A 17,848-nucleotide genomic window follows, 5' to 3' on the forward strand; every position below is an offset into this window, starting at 1 on the left:
CATGTTCTATTTCAGGGGTGGGGAACCTCCGGCCCACGGGCCGGATTCGGCCCGCGAAAGAATTTGATCCGGCCCGCGGGCGGGCGGGAAGTGCGCGCTGCCGAAACCCTGCCGCCGAAACCCTGCCGCCGTCTGCTCATTTTCGGCAGCGGGTGGAGTCCGGAGGCGGTTACTGCCCCACGGAACCCTGCGGACACTGCAAAACCACGCCGCCGAAACGGCGGCGGCATTTCGGCGGCGGGCACCGCCCCACACGTAACTCTGCCGCCGCCGAATCCCCCCCTGCCGCCGAATCCCCGCCCGCCGCCAGGGCCACCATTAGGCCCTTGGCAACAAAAAGGTTCACCATCAGGCCCTTGGCAACAAAAAGGTTCCCCACCCCTGTTCTATTTGCTATTCCATTGATAGCAGGATCCCGCCTCTCATGAGAGAACGTTCCATTTATTGCAAAATGTTGACCTACAAACCAACTGGTTTGTATCAAAAGCCTGATTAAAGTTAGTGGGAAGATCATTTTATTATCATCATGAACACAATATTTGAATGCTGTGATCATGACAAAAAGCAAGGATTAAAGAATTTTTCTATGTCTAGCGGCTCAGTGTTTGGAGTTCTCTTATCTAGAACTAACAGCTTGACTCTGATTTTCAAACAGTTCTTGATGTGGCTGATGGAACTCATACATCTGCTAGTCCTTGACAGCAACATGGCAACTGCAAACTGCTGATCTTCGGTTTGCTCAAGTCACAAATTTGCAGGTAAATCCTTGGTAAGATCGTGTCAACAATCACTCAGGAGAGCCCTCAAAATGAGTTTCCCTGAGAATATCACGCATGTTTGAAATTCAGATTCCTGGTGAAGCTGAGTTATATCTTCTCAAAAGTCTTGTTTTAAGACAGTGGTGACCCTCCATTAAGGAACAGTGTCTTTATGTTGCACAGTTTTGAAGATGAGGCTTCTATTCTGGGCGAGTAGCGACACACTGGATTCTGTGTCCTGACAGTGCCATTCTCAACAAGGTTGTGAAGGGTGCATTAAAAAATATCACTGCAACCAATCTTCACCTCTGTATGATTTGTACACAAAAAGGTTACTGTAATTATATTCCTACTCATAGTGATATTGTCCAGATTGAAACACTAGCACAATACTCCATCAGTAACAACTGTCATCTATACATATATTAATATTATCAGTCTTTGCATCTCTCATCATTTTACCCTATCACTCACTAGAATCTCACTTGGATAACTCTAGGTTTCAAAGATGTGTTGAGTTTACAGTATTGAGCCATTGGATTTTCATGTATAAAAACGAAGGGCCTACATATAGAGAGAAAGTAATGGAAAAGTGTGGGTAGTAAGAAGCAAGCCAAGTTTAATTACAGTCCCCACTTTGCCACTTACAGGAACCCTTTAATAGCAGCAATTTAGAGCCTACAAGCAATTTTGTTTAAACAACATTTCAGAAAGGGAAATCTACCCATTATACAGAATTGTAAAACACAAAGAAGCTAGCACTACAAAGACTTTATATATTTTAACAAAGGCACAGCCATGGCTCCAGATAGCGTACAAGAACTAAGAGAGCTGTCAACTTCATAAAAAAACGCACCAACACACTTTTGTCAGAGGAGTTTTTCACCTGCTATTTGTATGTGTAGCCCCTAACAAAGATTAAACAAAACCAGTTATTCTTCTCAATTTGTTTACACTGCATATAGGACAGCATTTCACATATAGTCACTTTGACTGTGTTATCCCTGCTTCATATATGAAGTGAGTCAGCCCCCCAGTTTGCATGGGTAATTCACATAGCAAGAGAGGACAGAAAAGCATTTTAAAGTTTAGCAAAGCAGGACAATAAAACCACAAACACCGGCAGCAGCAGGTGTAGGTTCTGAAACAGCTTTTAACTTTTGTTAAGTGACTATACTTCAACTTGACTGAGTCCCTTTAAATAAGAATAAAATTCAAAAATAAGCCACCCATCCAAAACCATAAAGAGTCATAGTATTCACCCCCCCCATCCCCAAATACAACAGAACATCCCCCCTCGTTTGATCATCAAGGTATAACCTATTCCTGACCAAAGCCTGGGGCAGCCATGGGCTTTGCAGTGCCCTGAAAGGCTAACAAATCTAGACATTGGCAGAGCAGAAAGGGAAGGAGCAAGTTCCGAAGTCAGACATCCTTCCCATGAAACTGCCTCGACCCCTTTTTTCTGAAAATGGAGTTAGAACTGCTAGTGTGAGGGCCTCATCACAAACACCGTAATATCACTTGGGAAGAGACACAGCCTTTTAGGTAGCCAAGTCCCAAACTGCCTGAGGCTGTAAACCCAACACCTTGACCACCACCTGGCAGCTAAAAAGGCAGCTAGTGCAAATTACAGAGACTGGTGTTGCATGTCCCCTGAGCGAAAGAAACCCTGCTCAACAGAAGTTCTTAGTGCTCTGCATTAACTTCAGCTTCCTCGCAGTCCCAAGGTACAGCCCCACATCGAATGCACAGGACACTAAGATGTGGATAACTGCAGCAAGGTCCACATGTGAGAGAAACAGTCAGGTGCACATGACCAAGCGCCCTGGGCCTCAGCTGCTACCTAAGCAACCAGGGACTCCCTCTTCTATAAAACCTTGAACTTGCTAACCTCTAAGACAGGTTGCTACCTCCACTGGATGGACATCATCATCTTCATGAATGTTCCTGGTTAGTTCCTCCATCCTACCAAGATTACCTCAGCAAGCCCTCACCTACATCCCACTCAGACACCAAATCACTCATTCACTGCACCAGCCAAGTCTGGCGTGTCAGAGACACAGATCCAAGGATCATGGGTATACTGTATGCAATGTAGCCTACGTTGCTTCCCTTCATAGCCAGAAGGAATAATAAAACAGACCCCTACAATATCCTGCCTCAGGGCAAAAGAGAAACTACTCAAAAATACCCTCTGCAGCTTCTCATGAAGAAAGGAATAGTGCAAGCAACTCCATCTCCCCCTACTAGGAAGTGCAGATGTGTCAGTAAAACCTAGTGGTGAGTTGTATCAAAAGCAGCTGACAGATCCCAAAGAATCATTCATTGACAAGAGGAAATCCTCTATCAATGGAATCAATTTGTCTAATTCCTAAATCTGAAACCAGATTGATTTCCACAGCCCAGTTAGAAACCAGAGCTTCCTGCCACAATCTCAGTGACTTTGCCAGAAAAGGAAAATTGGATGGATACTGGTCAATGTTAGCAAGATCAACATCAATGGGTAGCTTCTTGAGCAGAGGACTCACAGTAGCTTCCATGAGGATAGCTAGCATCCAGTCTCCAACAGGAAAACAATGACTCAACCAGCAACAGGCACAGTATTTCCCTGCTTGCTTTCACCAGCCAGGAAGGGTCCAATTCACAGCAACCTGCTGCCTACAGCAACTCCAAAACTATACTGAAAACGGGACACTTCAGACTTTCCTTGCTTAAAATGAATTTCTTCTTTCTATTGATGCAATACCTTAGGTGCTTTTAGAAGAGTTGGAGAAGGAAGAGTGCTAACAAATCATCCTCTGAATGTGCCATATACCCGTCATCTCATAAACAAACAATATTTCAGATATTACGCTAATGCCACACTAGATAGGACTAGAATTTGGTAAAGGAAGGTTTCAAAAAATTGGTTTTCGATAGCCTGCTGAACCATCAGGCTAGAAGCAAATTTGTTCACCAAATGTGTAATATTTTCACATATATGCAAATTTCCTTGAGAATTTCAGACTGCAAATTTACTGGTGCGTTCGTGGCAAATGTAGTGCCATTAAGGAAAGCTAAAGAGACTGATAAAGCCTTTTAGCGTGGTCACCCACATTCCAAAGAGACTTTATCTTATAAACATGTATTTATAAGATAAAGTCTAACAGCTTTTATCTTTTCATTGCCAAAACCAAACAGAACACAGAAAAAGTATTTTTAAATGCCATTAAGACCAACCAATCTTGGGGCCTTCAGTGCGGTTTCCTTGCACCTTAGGACCTACTCTTAAAATTACTCGGAACAAAACGTTATGGTTGTTCTTTCAAAAGTTTACAACTGAACACTGACTTAATACAGCTTTGAAACTTTACTATGGAGAAGAAAAATGCTGCTTTTAACCATATTAATTTACTGAAACAAGCACAGAAAGAGTTTCCTTACCTTATCAATTTTTTTAAACTTTCCCCTTTTTTTAGAAGTTTACATTTAAACACAATACTCTACTGTGTTTGCTTTTTTTTTTTTTTTTTGGTCTCTGCTGTTTCCTGATTGCGTATTTTCAGTTCCAAATGAGGAGTATGGTTGATCGGTCAGTTCATAACTCTGAGGTTCTACTGTACTATGAGTAAAGACATGTACTGCCCATGGTATTAGCTGCCTTTACAACTTCTTGGCCCTTCTACTTTTGACTACATTCCCATTTTTCAGTCTATGTAGCAGAGTCTGCACCAAAGAAAAAAATCATTTTCTGAGTTCAATTAGCACTGTCTGCACACTGCTGAGAGTCATTATTGATTGCTGTTAGTCCATCACACCAGACCAGACTGTATACCACAGAGCTGTTCCAACCACAAGACCTAGGATTAACTTTTTCCATTTTCATTATTCTTTCATGTTTCCTATTTTAGTCTCTAAACCTTCCCTTAAGGAGACAAAGCCATTCTCGGCAACAAAAAAAACAACCACCTATCTTATTCTAACAATTAGTCCCGTTGTGCTGTCTCCACAATAAGGTTTGTTTTAAAAACCCTTGAAATGCAAGTCAGCCACCACCTACCATGACACACACCTGCACTACAGATAACAGACATCCTCATCTACCGTGTTTCACAGTGAGAAACACAACTGAACAGAGACAGGCAGAGACTAATTTTGCTCTTGTTATGATCAACCCATTCATCTTACAACCTGAGGAGTCTGCTTCTCCCCTTAACACACATTGTTAAATACAATTTTATGTGGTAGGGGTTTTGCACACACAGGGGTGGACTGTGATCTAAGTCACATCAGCATAAAGCCGGAACAGTTCTAACACACTTACACCAGCGTAAAAGAGATCTGAATCTGACCCACTAGATGGAAAACACCCTTTTAGCATTTTATGTAATCACTAAGCCATATGTCTGGTACCATGTAAAACACCAAAGACTCTCAGAAATTTAAACAGTTTAGAATCCAACAACTATACAATGAATAAAGTGTCTCAGTCCAAACAGCATGATTGAAAAGAATAGCTGTACCTCGAAATAAACACCAGTATCCAAATTCTAGAAACAGCTCAGAGCAAAGGTGCAGAATCCTACAGACTGTTTGATGAGAGCAATTTCTGTGATTGTGAAAATGCCCATTTGGAGGGATCCAAACGGCCTCAGCACAGCTTGACCACCACCGCCCAGGGGGGGAAAAAAAAGAAAAATGATGTGTCTATTTGATAACGCTGTCTGAAAGCAGGCATATATTTTCCATGGCAGTAGCAAAAAGCTATTTCAAAGCCTATGTTTCAAAATAACTGCTCTTTTCAAATATTTTTTCCCAGTCCTTTTTCCAAATTTATTTCAACAAAGATCTCTCTTTCAGACTGCTAATGCCCGCTTGTCTCTGAGACTGCTAGTGAGCACCAGCTGCAGGCAAGTTTTTAATAGACAATTATGAAAATCTGATGTAAAATGAAGCTTCCAGTTAACGGTTCTAGTCTTTCCAGAAGTCAGAGAATAGGCAATCAATGAGAAACTAGCTTATTGATCTTTCTTCACTCTGATATTTTGAGGTTACACAGCAAGAAGGTATAAAATAGAATAAAAATATAAACGAATAAAAACACACAGGAGACTGCTAAGCACTTCTAGTTCATACCCAATGGGGAAAAATGAAGTCATTTAATTAAAAAAGACCTCTTCTAACCTTCAATAATACACTGTGTATTGTTCTAAAACATATTAAGGAAAAAAAATAAAGCTTAACAGAAAAGCCTTGAGCACAGAAATCATTCTTTAGTACAAACCTTGGTAAAAGCCCTGGGGTGAACTTTGTGGGGATCCAGGAGGTCTGTGTTGAAAATCCTTCTGCCATAGGAGAAAACAATCAAATTTTTTTCTTAAAGTGTGCCATTAAGTACACAGATCAGAGCATCATTTCACATTGAACCATATTTTCAGTATTATGAATTACTGAGTACAGGTGAGTTCTTACACTTAGATTAGGAAACCAAAGCTTTTTTAGAAAGAGTTTTAAAATATTTTCACATCCTGAAAGAAAACAATGTATCTAGACTTACAAATTACAAATAAATGCTAGGAATACTTTGCCGAGTATAAGCAAGACACAGCCTTGCCTACATCAGAAAGCTGCACAGTTTAAAGGTGTGATTTTAAATAGGTTTAGTTAAAGCATGCAAACCCCCTGTGTGCACACTTATTTCAGGTTATGGGTAGCTTATTTTGGTTTATTTTAAACCAATTCCTAATTGGCTTAAGCTGGTTAAACCAAAAGTAGAGTGTCTGCACAGGGCTTTGTGCAGGTTTAAATCACAGCTTTATATACATTAATGCAACTTTCTCACAGACAAATTCTCATTTGGATAACATTGGAATGTCCATAGGTCAATCTGTTAAGAGTCAAGATGTCAATATGCAGGAAAAACAAACAATACATTTCTATAGCAGGTAGTTATTATGAGGTCTCATTGCATTTCATTATTTATTTTGTCTTCTGTTCTATTTCAGCCCCCACCTCTCCTTTCTCTTGTCCTGGAGGTGATTTGTGACAGTCTGGCTATGCACTACAGTTTGTAGAAAATTGTATCTGTAAATGGAAGATTTCTGTTGAACCGAGGATAGCTGCAATATAGTTCATGTGCAAGTTTGAAACAAAGTAGAACTCCAATAATCATTCTGCCCTCAGGAGGGGGCTGAAAATTGGCTCCTTTCTCCCTTAACTGCCAAGACTTGAGCTGTTCTGCGCTCTCTGTTTCCCCGTATTACTCCCTGCTCTGCTATCATTCTCTGAAGTCATCAACACGTGCACATGTGGGGAAAAAATGTTTTCATGTAAGTCTCAATAGGTAACTGAAGGAGGAAATGATATTCAAATGCCGTGTTTTAAAACGCATGAATGGACTAAAAAAATGTACAAATACATAGTTGATTATGACCACACTGTAACCTTATATGGAATCTTATGAGCATTCTTTGATACAGATAAGAAAGAAATGAACTGCTTGGCTAGAAGTCAAAGCACTGAGCTTGGAAAGAACATGGCTTGGAAAGATTCAGAAGATATTACAGTTCAGAACATAAAACCACTATTCCTTTCCTACCGTCCTCAGATTATAATTAGAATGTAACTATTCTGATCAATCTTCCCCCTCTCATGTGAGCCTCCTCAAAATATGGACCAAGAATACTGTGTTACCTATTTATCCATGCAGTGGTGGCATAAAAAAAACAGGGGTACCAAAAATTAAGAATATGCATCACTTGCTTTTAGAAACACAGCACATTTCAGGAACGAACAATGGGCCCAAGAGCCAGGAATTCCTGAGGGTGAATCCCAGCTCTGAGACTGACTTATGAAGCCGTACGTAAGTCAGCCTTTCTGCATCTGGTTTCCCACACATACACAAACCATCCAGGGATACTAGTTGGACCAGTTAGTAACTATTCAGGGCTTTGAAGACATAGGGCCAAAATCTTAGCTGGTATAAATTAGAACAGCTCCACTGAATTCAATGCACTACATAAGTGCTAACATAAATGCTATTACTCCTATCTTATAATGGAAGAGAAGTTTGTAAAACCTACCTTGGGTCTGGTGCTGCTGCATTCAGCCAGTAAAGTCTTGCAGTTCTTGTGGACATTCACTGCACAATCTGAAATGTACAAAATATTTGGGTTATGCTTACCATCCCCATCTAGACAAAGAGAAATAACTGATTTCTGAGATCTGAAAGGATCAGGGAATGACTCCAGATATTCCACTGGGAATACTTATTGTGCAATTTCTATTCTTGGTTTTCCACCAAAATGATCAAACTTGAAAGAATGAAGACAAGAGCCATTATTAAAAAAGCTCATGCCAACAAGACAGACTGGGTAGGAAGGAACACCATTTCCAGAGTACCTCTGGGGCATCTCCAGTTGGCAACCTAAAGGCAGGAACAGTACCACATAAATATACCACTTTTTCTAATACTGGTATAGCAGGATGGATATAGTAGATTCATATTGTAACCCAATGGGCACAGAACAATATTCTTCATTTGCGTGGTCTAATGGCAATATGAAATATTTCAGTCTGGTACAAAAGTGCAGTTCACTGCTCCATTGTTCTACAATATTTGTACCTTGTGTATTGCAAGTTTATTCTTTGTTTCGTGTGAGAATGCATGCGTATGGTGAATTTCTTGGTTTATCAGTTCTATTCCTTGGCCACTACCGTGTAACTGGACTTTCAGGAAGAAAACTGGTTGTTGGTTTCTTCATTAATCTCACCTGAGATTCCCCACCTCACCAAAATGAAAAGTATAATCTTTGTCTTTCAAATCATTCTGCCAAACATTAACAAAACAAAAAAAATGAGCATTCCATGCCCGTTTACAAAGCAGAGAAACACCCCCCCAAACAAAAATATAACTGCCAGAAAATCTTGCAAGCAACAGATGTAACTAATTCTGTTAGTTCTCGTAAGGATGCTATTTGTTAAAAGCTCTCACTGCTTTCTGTAAAGAGCTCAGTATTCACTAATATTCTTCTGGTTCATTTCCATCTCTCTCACAGCCCCATATTCGTCAGATTCTGAATTCTTATTTCCAAAGCAAACTGAATCAAGTTACATAATTCAGGCAACATGCCAAACAAAATCAGATACTAGGATAATTTTTCGTGTACAATGTACAGTGCCTTTCTACATATGGATGGTGACCCTCAAAAGACCCTCAAAGTATATTTATGTCAATGATTTTCTTTTCTTGCAATGGACACAAAACATGCTTGTAAAGATGACAGGAAGACTTGCAGTGTAACTGCTTGAAAAAAGCCTGTTTGTGCTTAATGCACTGGGGAACACTGTTCGAGCAATGTTCATCCATGCAGAAATATAACCCCTGTAATGGTGCCAGTCAGTAGCACCTAGGGTGACCTGTTTTAGTTGCTGCTGATGTAAGATAACTACACTCTCCTTTATGCAACAGTATTTTCCATGATTACAATAAATGTCTGAGAAGAGAATACAAGTAATATGCTTATCTGGACCAAATATCTAAATAAATCAACGTTAGCAGTGTTGCTGTAGCCATGTTGATTCCAGGATATTAGAGAGACAAGGAGGATGAGGTAATACCTCAAAGAGCTCAGTGCAGCTCAAAACTTGTCTCTTTCATCAACAGAACTTAGTCCAATGAAAGATATTACTTCATCCTCTTGGTCTTTCTAACTAAATTAACAAGTGTCAGAATCAGGCTTGTTGAGAGATGGGATGACAACCGGAAATGAAAGGTGCATATGTGCATAGCTTCTTCCATATGAATAAAGTGCTGAAAGTGCATTGCACCCCTACAGGATTTTCACACAGAAAATCTCTATGCAAAAAGCTTAATTTTGACAACTAAAACTAAAAAAAATACAGTGAAAAATTAACTAGATACTGTAATCGGATATGATAAATGTATTACAAGTCCTTTCAATCCTACCATTAAACAGAAGGAAGAACTCTATATTAACCATTCTATGTGGGATATAAACTGCTGAACCCACTAACGTAAAACACAGGCACCCACAGAATGAAGAGCTCTAAAAGAAAAAAGGGAAAAAAACCCAGCACATTTCAGGAAGATGCCAAAAGAGCTCTCAGTATGTGTTATGGATACGGAATGGACACAATGAAGTGCCTAATGGCAAACACACCCATGCAACAAACAAGTAAACTGCAGAACAAAACCATTATAAAACAGAAATCAGAAAAAGTTTTTAATGACTTTATGTCTGACTGAATGGGCCCAGCCATGGAGACTGAACTCCCATCTTACCCGGAAGGCAGGACTGAGGCACATAGGATAATTTTCTCCCCAACACTGCCCCACCAATTACTGCCTGTTTCTACCTGCTGTGTGAATAACCATTGTCCAGAGCTGTCAATCTGGCACCTTTCAGCAGCTAAACACAATTCAATTTAAAAAAAAAAGAAATGAAGAAATAAGGACATTATGTCATTGATACAGCGCAGGATCAGTTTAAACTGAAGAAGTCTAGGATTTCCACTGACAAAAGGCCACAGGTGTAAGGTCATCAGTACATATGAATTTTATAGTTTGCTAATGTCACATTTTTGTAAAAGCAATCTCTCCACTTCTTGTACACCTAGGAATTATGGTTGTAAGCACCTACAGGCTTAATTAGAATTCCATTTATAACTAATTATTCATGTGAGCATGAATAAATTTCCACAAAAGAGACTAAAAATATATTAACAACATTGTAAAAAGGTACATTTTCAGACTGACTCCCTAATTCTGCTTTATTCACTTACAAAGTTATAATACAAAGGAGTTGTATAAGGGAGTTGGCTGACGTGATTGCAGAGCCATTGGCCATTATCTTTGAAAACTCATGGAGACTGGGGGAGGTCCTGGATGATTGGAAAAAGTCAAATCTAGTGCCCATTTTCAAAAAAGGCAAGGAAGAGGATCTGGGAAACTACAGACTGGTCAGTCTTACCTCAGTCCCCGGAAAAATCATGGAGCAGGTCCTCAAGGAATCCATTCTGAGGCATTTGATCAAGGAACAGTCAGCATGGATTCACCAAGGACAAGTCATGTCTCATCAACCTGACTGCCTTCTATGATGAGACAACTGACTCGGTGGGGGAAGTGGTGGACGTGATATACCTTGACTTTAGCACAGCTTTTGATAAGGTCTCCCACAGTATTCTTATAAGCAAGTTAAAGAAGTATGGGTTGGATGAATGGACTATAAGATGGACAGAAAACTGGCTAGATCATTGGGCTCAACGGGTAGTGATCAACAGCTCGATGTCTAGTTGGCAGCTGGTAACAAGCAGAATGCCCCAGGGGTCGGTGCTGGGGCCAGTTTTGTTCAACATCTTCATTAAGGATCTGGAGGATGGGGTGGATTGCACCCTCAGCAAGTTTGCAGATGACACTAAGCTGGGAGAACTGATAGATACACTGGAGGGTAGGGGTAGGATACAGTGACCTAGACAAATTAGAAGATTGAGCCAAAAGAAATTTTATGAGGTTCAACAAGGACAAGTGCAGAGTCCTGCACTTAGGACAAAGAATCCCATGCACTACTACAGAATGGGGACCAACGGGCTAGGCAGCAGTTCTGGAGAAAAGGACTTGGGGGGTTACAGTGGAAAAGAAGTTAGATATGAGTCAACAGTGTGCCCTGGTTGCCAAGAAGGCTAGCAGCATATTGGGCTGCATGCAAAATATAATAAGCCAAATTGAACCTGCTAATACAATGCCTCCCACAGCAACTAGTACAAGACTGACAGGGACATACTTGGTTTGATACAACAAGAACATCCAATTAGTATTGGGCTCCTGTGTGGAGCTATGACTCACCAGGTATTATGAGTGGGCATGACACTGCCCCCTAGACTTTAAATGCATTGCCCAGTAAAATTACTCTTCGATGCTCATTTGCAAATCAGATATGGCTAACACCTAGGTATGCTAGAATTAGGTTGAATCCTTACTGCTAATAGTCACAATGTGGCTCTGGAGTATTTGTTATTTTTAATTAGACCAAAAGACTGAAAACACCCTCGAAGCACAATTCAGTTATAAAACTTGGCAATCTCCATCACTGTTTCTAAAGATACAGAGCTTGCCCACTACCTTTGAGCCTCAGGATATAGGCCAGATCCAATAGATAGGGAGTAACAGAAATGAACTATGAACCAAATACCCTTCCTTTCTCACTAATGATCTCTCTGCTGTCAGACATACTTGGATTCTTCAGAGATCACAAAGGAATGTTTTCCCTCAGTACGAAATACAAGAAGATTATTTCTCTAGCCTGACTCTATAGGATACATCTTCTAGTTCATGATAAATGTGCTTCTGAAGGATTAACTACAAGGTATTTGTTTTATATCTTAAGTATGCCTTAAAAACACTAATTTGCTGTAAACTCCATTCTGATTCACAGCACTAATAGTTAGAATTAAATCACAAACTGTGCTTTCCAACACCAGTGCATGCAGGATCTGTCATTAACCTCACACCACCACATGCCTAGGGAAAGGAAGTTGTTCTGAAGTAAGATCTATGAAATATTATAAACATTTTGATGTATCCATAGTCCAAGGTAGATAAATAGACCTGAAGACATGCAATCAATCAGTTTCTTTTGTTACTACCGGGACTACAGGGTTCCAGAAAAGGGAACTGTCTGTGACAATCTCATCAGGGAGGTGGAATTTCAGCTGAATTTGCAACAGTTTCTGAGTTCAGTAAATCCAGGTCATGTATCCTAATCAGTTCAGAACAGATTTAACTTTGTCCTAGTGGCTCCAGCGACTGGCACCTGCTTTTTTGCTTACACACCTAAATTAATAGAGCAGAAACCAAAACTGGGCAGGGTGCCCAACTTCAAATCACTTTACATTCTGTTGTAGCAACAATCTACACTGAAAAGCAATGGAATCTGTACTTCCTAAGTCATTTCATTTTTCCTATTAAGGCTGCTCTCTCTCCTTAAAAAAAGCAGCTAGGGGTTGTGTTCTCAGTATATTTGTTTTTAACAACTTTTATTCTAAATGTCAGACAGATTAAGCAGTTTTTCAAATCATTCCCACCACCACAAAAAATAAATTTTAAGCACAAACTCAGTAACAAAACTGATTCAAATCAGGCACTTGGTTTCTTTTTGAACTGCTGCAACATAAAGCATTTTAATCTAAAATAAAGATTTGTTCCATTTCTAGTCTCTCAGACTTTTCAATTCCAACTGCTGAAAATATGTCCAAACAAGCTATTAAAGCACTATGGAGTTACAGCTACGAAAGTGAAGTAGCAACTCTGACATAATTGCGAAAGGCATTTAAAACATCTGATAGGTAAACAGTAAGTGGAAGTGCAGCACATAATGTCTGATAGCTCCTGTGTGAGAGCCATATTTCATACATGTATTTTTGCTTTGCAACTAAGTGCCAACCAACCAACCAACCATACTCAATTTCAATAAGGGAGATGTTCCAAAGACTCCAGGAAGTCCTCTAGTGACATCTCTTTTGCTACTGATTTTAGGTGGAAGAAGCCCAGATACTATGGTGAGAGGCATGCTGTATAACATTCTCAGATAGCTAGCACAGGACGAACTACATCTGCTTAGTAAGGAAGAAGACTTGACCCAGTTCAGGACACACAGAGCCTGTGATACTGCAAAACCACCACCAAAAACTGCAGTATAAAAATTTTCTGTGAAAATTAAGTTCAGAGAAAGACGTGCACAACTAATCCCATGTACCTGCAGCAACACAGGGCAGACTGGCTGTACTCTTTGCAGCATGTTCTATTTATCGCATATGATGAAAAATACGGACTAGGCAAAGAATACAACCCCTGCCCCCGGTCTGTTCTGATGACTCTCCTCCTGCACAGGTCAAACCACACAAATCCGGCCTGGCCGCGGGGAAAGCGAAGTAAGGCGTTTACACGGGAGCCATAACACAGCTGCCCAGGTAGCCATGAGAACAGCACAGCACAGCACCGCACCGCACCGAACCGAACCGAACCTCCCCGACATCCGGCGGGCAGCTCGCGGAGAGACCCGCTGGACTGTGCGCATGACACCCGTAAAGCCAGCTCCGGTAAGTCCGCTCGCCCTTACACACGGCCCGACCGCCCGCTCCGGAGCCGCCGCGTTTTACCCGGGGCTGCGCGGCGCCCACGCTGACTGCCGCCGGGAGGCACGGAAAGAAAAGCCCGAGCCGAGCCGAGCCGAGCCGGAGCCTTCCGCCGGCAGCCCCGCGCGGGGAGACCCGCACACAACCCCGCTCCGCTGCGGCCCGGCCCGGGGCAGGCGATGAGCCCAGCTGCCCCGCCCGGGGAACCGGTGCCGGGCCCGGCCCCCCCCCGCACAGGCCGCTGGGCCCCGGACGGGCAGCGAGGACAGGAGCCGGGGGCGGCGGGCCCGGGGCGCGTCTCTTACCGAGGGCCGGGGGAGCCGCCGGTTTCCGTCGGGCTGGGCCGGGTCAGGGGGAGCCGCCGCCAGGCAACAGGAAACAGCCTGCGCTGACCCGGAAGCAGAGCGGCGCGGGCTGGGGGGGGCAGAGTGCGGCACTGCGCATGCGCCAAGCGGCGGGGGGGAGGGGGTCGTGGGAGCTCCCCTGCGTGCGGGCGCGAGCAGCAGCTGCCCGTGCACCGGGCCGGGCACGGACGGACAGACACAGACCGACCGACCGCCTCTGCCCGGCCACCCGCCGGCGCGTCTAGCGAGAGCAGCAGCAGCAGCAGCAGCCCCGCCCCCGGGGGCGGCCAGGCCCGGCCCGGCCTTGCAGCGGGACAGGCCCGTGAGCGGGGGGAACAGGCCGGGCCTGCCGCCAGCCTGGCCGCGCTGCGCCAGTCCTGCCCCGCCCGTGCCGGGCTGCGCGCGGCCAACCACGGCCGGCGCCGTGCACCTGTCCGTTCAGCGCGCGCACACACACAGCGCCGTGCACCTGTCCGTTCAGCGCGCACACACACACAGCGCCGGGCACCTGTCCGTTCAGCGCGCACACACACAGCGCCGGGCACCTGTCCGTTCAGCGCGCGCACACACACAGCGCCGGGCACCTGTCCGTTCAGCGCGCGCACACAGCGCCGTGCACCTGTCCGTTCAGCGCGCGCACACAGCGCCGGGCACCTGTCCGTTCAGCGCGCGCACACACACAGCGCCGGGCACCTGTCCGTTCAGCGCGCGCGCGCACACACACACACACACACCGCGCCGAAATATCCGAGCGCTCAGCCCGGTGCAGTCGGGCCCGGGCCGCCCGCAGCGCTGCACCATTCAGCTCTGCCTTGCCCTGTGCCGGTGCCGCCGGCCCGGCAGGGCGTTAATGCCAACGCGCACCACGGAGAGGTTTTCCGGCGGGTCGGGGCGGGGCAGCTGCAGTGCCCATGCAGAGCCTCGCTGCTGTACCGTGCGTCTGACGGGCACGGGCACGCGGCTGGAAACAAAACCGTTTATTTCTGTCTTTGGTTACGTCTGAGCGGCACACTCATCCTCCGCGTCTAGTGCCTGGCTGCTAAAATACCCGTAGGGAAAAACTACCAGCTCACATAGTGAAAAAAGTAAGTTTCGGGTCTCAGCCTAGTTATCACAGAATCAACACCCTCCCTGCGGAACTCTCCCCGTCCGCTCAGAAGCCCAGGACTGCACAACTAGGGTGTCACTTGCATGACAGGATTCGGCTGTGTCCACACAGCTGTGCAGGATTTACTGCACCAAGGCGGCGGTGCCGCGGGTGGATACTGAGATACACTAGCAAAGCCGTGTAGACGTACAACTGAGAATTAAAATATTGTCCTTAACTATCACATCCATCTGTTTCTTGTGAAATGGTTCCAAAGCTACACATACAAATGGATGAAGCACCGCCGTATTTTGTTTGATCATTCTCTGTGCCGAAATCCTTCTGTGTCTCAAATGCCATCCCAAAGTGAACAAAGCATAACTCTTACCTACAGCCTCAGCGTTATTAACATATTTTCTTCCCTATTTGGCTTGTGAATGGATCAGACACAAATGATTAAGCACACCCTTCAAGTACCCAAGACACTTATATTCATTTTGCCATCATCTTTGTCAAGCTGAAACAATGAACTCTGCTGGTTATTTTCTAATACTCAGTTCAGTCATGACAGACCAGATTCCAGGAGGGGACTCGGACAGGACCAGAATTTAAAATAATTGCTTTTGGCCTAATGATGAAATGCAGTATTTCCAGTGACCTTAACAAATGCAGTCCTTCCCTATTCATATCCATTCAGAACACTGCTGTAAAGATCAGTTCCCTCGCCTGACCATAACCATAACACCCCTTTCTTTGAATCCCGCCACCGGCTCCCCTTTCTCTATCACCACAAACATAAGCTGCTTGTCTTGACTTCCAAGATCCTTCATGACCTATCACCATCCTGCCTATCCTCTCATATTCACTATTGAAATGTCAACTCCCACCTCTGTCACAGCAGCCAAACCTCCTCTCTCGCTTTTCTCTAAGTAGAAGCTTTTAGGCAGCTGTGTTTCTTTCTAGAAATGTCAAGTGTCGAGTTTCCTGCTGGTTTTCAGATTCCTCCGGCTCTGTCAGAAGTTTCATGTTGGAATTCACAGAGCTCATCCCTTTTCCAGGCCAAGCATTGCATACCTACGTTACCTTATTGGCGCTGCACTGGGGAGCCCAGGGCATAAACGTGCAGACATCAATGTATTGAACACAACTGGCAAGGCCAGGGGGTCACTTTAATGCATCAGAATCTGAGCATAGGACCAAGAAGAGACACTCGAGCCTGTTTTCTTCCTCAAAAATTAATTCACTATTAGTGAAAGATGCTGGCCCAACAATCCAGGAGGCTGATGCCCACAGAACAGGTATAACACCGGTAAGTGCAATGCAAGCCTCCCTCAACAATATTCCTCAACCAAGCCGATTAAGTCTCTCCACAGAGAGCCAGCAAGGCTCAGACTGGGACAGATAGGCAATAGTGATATCAAGGTGAAAGTCTCTATATGCCATTGCTGATCCCTGAGCCAGCCTTTCTGATTCGCTAGGGTTTAATAACACAGCAGTACATCTAACCGCAAAGGGGAGAAGAGCTTCCCTGAAATCGGTAAAGCGCTTTGGCTACAATTATAGACCTGAGCATGTCCCTGGCAGGTAGATCTCTGCAGACCCTCTTTCGTGTGCCATGGGGCTGAAGGCTGCACACTGCCTCGCATAGCCTGACACACAGTGTTCAATCCTCATTCACTAGAACAAAGACACTCCTACTGTAACACACATTCTGTGGCAAAGCCTTGGCTCCCTTCCATGGCACAGCCGAGTTGGAGAGCTCTGCTCCTGGCACTGGCTTCCTGGGATTCATCTAACTCCTGTTACATAAACACTAGAAGCATGTTTATGAGAAAGGATTAATTTAGACATAGAGCCATTTCCACCCTTGAGAACGGGGGCGGTCTCCAGCTAGACTCCAGCGATGGGGTCCCAATTGCTGCAGGGTCCCCACTTCGTTTGAATCCTAGTCAGTCCTGCTAGCATCTCACTTCTAAGGCTTTGTCTACACTTCCAGCACTGCACTGCTGCAGCTCTTAGGGCTGGTCTACACTTCAGACGTACAGCGGCAGAGCTATATCGGTGCAGCTGTGCCGCTGTAAGAGCACCTGTGTAACCGCGTTACCTCGACGGGAGAGAGCTCTCCTGCCAACCTCATAAAACCACCTCACCAAGCAGCAGCAGCTACGTCAGTGGGAGATGCTCTCCTGCCGACATAGCACTGTGCACACAAGAGCTTGTGCCAGCAAAACCTGTTGCTCGGTGGATGTTTTTTCACACCCCTAAGCGACGGAATTTTGCTGGCATAACTGCTCGTGTAGACAAGGCCTCAGTGAAGATGCTACCTACACATCAGCATACCACTGTCTGCACCAGGGGTTAGGCCAATATAACTGTGTTGCTCAGGGGTGTGGATTTTCCACCTCCCTGAGCAACATCGTGATATCAACGTAAGTTTATAGTGTTGTAGCCCAGAGCTTAGACTGAATCACCCACTGCCCTGAACCAAGGGCTTACAGGAAAATGTTCTTTAGTTACACTCTGAA

General features: G+C 44.2%; 1 protein-coding gene across 2 annotated transcripts in view; it reads right to left on the reverse strand.

The window, feature by feature from the left end:
- Window positions 1-6,077, reverse strand: part of ARHGEF18 (Rho/Rac guanine nucleotide exchange factor 18) — a 39,264-nt gene extending 33,187 nt beyond the window's left edge. The window contains exon 1 of one of the 2 annotated variants that reach the window (XM_067561154.1): window positions 6,025-6,077. The gene's annotated coding sequence lies outside the window, so the exon portion shown is untranslated. The remainder of the gene's footprint in view (window positions 1-6,024) is intronic. The other variant, XM_067561161.1, reaches the window with a different exon arrangement.
- Between the last annotated feature and the right edge of the window lie 11,771 nt (window positions 6,078-17,848).

The sequence above is a fragment of the Emydura macquarii genome, unplaced genomic scaffold, assembly GCF_026122565.2.
Source record: "Emydura macquarii macquarii isolate MOO-44397 ecotype Brisbane River unplaced genomic scaffold, CSIRO-AGI_Emac_v2 contig_306, whole genome shotgun sequence".
In the NCBI taxonomy this organism is placed as follows: domain Eukaryota; kingdom Metazoa; phylum Chordata; order Testudines; family Chelidae; genus Emydura; species Emydura macquarii.